Here is a 2,500-nt window from a genome sequence, read left to right on the forward strand (position 1 = left end):
GTTTTGCTCCCAAGGCCACGGGTAAACCTCTGTAGCCATGCTGGGAAAATGCACGACGGTGCCCCTCACGGCTAGGAGGTGGGCAATAGGCCGCACGACGGCCGTTGCCCTGCGTTGGCCAAGGCGTGGGCACGACGGCCACACCGACGGCAAGGAAAATGCACTACGGTGCCCCTCATGGCTAGGCGGTTGGCCTTAGGCCGCACGATGGCCGTTGGCTTGCGTTGGTTAAGGCATCGGCACGATGGCTCACCGACGGCAAGAAAAACGCACGACGGTGCCCCTCATGGCTAGGCGGTTGACCTTAGGCCACACGACGGCCGTTGCCTTGCGTTGGCTAAGGCATGGGCACGACGCCACACCCACGGCAAGAAAAATGCACGACGGTGCCCCTCGTGGCTAGGCGGTTGGCCTTGGGCCGCATGACGGCCGTTGCCTTGTGTTGGCAAAGGCATGGCCACGATGCCACACCGATGGCAAGACAAACACACGACGGTGCCCCTCGTGGCTAGGCGGTGGGCCTTAGGCCGCACGACGGCCGTTGCTTGCATTGGCTAAGGCATGGGCACGACGCCACACCGATGGCAAGGAAAACGCACGACGGTGCCACTCATGGCTAGGCGGTGGACCTTAGGCCGCACGACGGCCGTTGCCTTGCATTGGCTAAGGCATGGGCACGACGGCCGCACCGACGGCAAGAAAAACGCACGACTGCCGTGGGGTTTTGTTCCCAAGGCCACGGGTAAACCTCTGGAGCCATGCTGGAAAAACGCACGACGGTGCCCCTCACGGCTAGGCGGTGGGCCTTAGGCCGCACGACGGCCGTTGCCCTGCGTTGGCCAAGGCTTCTAATAGGTATGCAACACAGGAAACCCGTGGGCGGCCAAGGCTAACGATGCTGCTCTTGCGCCAACGATTGAAGGGGAATGTGAAGGAAGACGTCACCGCACCAGCGGGGATCCGACCAGCCCAAACATGCCCACCGCTACCCACGCGCCGTCACGAACTGCACCGTCTGAGCACCCACGCCGTGCATCGACAACCCCAATCGGTCACCGATGCCAGCTTGGATGCCAAGATCATGCAACGTAAGGCACGCAGCACACACAAAAATGACGTAAACGAACGACCGCCGTGCACGACGCCCGCTCAACCGACCGACTCTTGAAATTTTGAGGCAAAGAAAGAATTTAAGTGCCCTTACATGCCCAACGATGATGTCTAACGTGTTTCTAGTACCGACGGCCTTCCTATGGCCTTGACAGGTCAAGCATCTCAACTCTCCCTGATAGTCTTGAAACTAAAAAACTCAAACCGTTAGTAGACCCACACCCTTTTCGTCTCACAAATATAGCCACCAATAGATGGCAATTTAGTGTGTATTTAACACACCTACACATGGGTGCTTGAAACAAATATAAAACAAATTTCCAAGATTGAATTGAACAAAAATAAAAACAATAAAAACAATAAAAAATAATAAAAATTTTCCAAGATTGAATTGAACAAAAATAAAAACAAAAAAAATAAAAAAAAATAAAAAATTTCCAAGATTGAATTGAACAAAAATAAAAACAAAAAAATAATAAAAAATAATAAAAAATACAAAAATATAGTTTAATTAAAAAAAAAAGCAATTTATGAATTTCAAAGACATACGGCGGTGGACATTAACGAGACTCAACATGTATGCTTAAAAAGATAAAAATAAGCGAAAACAAGGCTAGGCGGTGAGCCTTAGGCCGCATGACGGAGCATTGGCACGACACTACACCGACGACGTGAAAAACGCACGACGGTGCCCATCATGGCAAGGCGATAGGCCTTAGGCCGCACGACGGCCGTTGGCTTGCGTTGGCTAAGGCATGGGCACGACGCCACATCCACAGCAAGAAAAATGCACGACGGTGCCCCTCATGGCTAAGCGGTGCGCCTTAGGCCACACGACGACCGTTGCCTTGCGTTGGCTAAGGCAACGGCAAGAAAAACGCACGACAGTGCCCCTCATGGCTAGGTGGTAGGCCTTAGGCCACACGACGGCCATTGCCTTGCGTTGGCTAAGGCAAGGGCATGATGCCACACCGACGGCAAGAAAAACGCCCGACGGTGCCCCTCATGGCTAGGCGGTAGGCCTTAGGCCACACGACGGCCGTTGCCTTGCGTTGGCTAAGGCAAGGGCACAATGCCACACCGACGGCAAGATAAACGCACGACGGTGCCCCTCATGGCTAAGCGGTGGGCCTTAGGCCGCACGACGGCCGTTGCCCTGCGTTGGCTAAGGCATAGGCACGATGGCCACACCGACGGCAAGAAGAACGGCCGACGGTGCCCCTCATGGCTAGGCGGTTGCCCTTAGGCCGCACGATGGCCATTGCCCTGCGTTGGCTAAAGCACGGGCACGATGCTAGGCGTTTGGCCTTAGGCCGCACGACGGCCGTTGCCTAGCGTTGGCTAAGGCATGGGCACGATGCCACACCGACGGCAAATAAAACGCACGACG

Source organism: Coffea arabica, unplaced genomic scaffold (assembly GCF_036785885.1).
Source record: "Coffea arabica cultivar ET-39 unplaced genomic scaffold, Coffea Arabica ET-39 HiFi ptg000200l, whole genome shotgun sequence".
Lineage (NCBI taxonomy): Eukaryota > Viridiplantae > Streptophyta > Magnoliopsida > Gentianales > Rubiaceae > Coffea > Coffea arabica.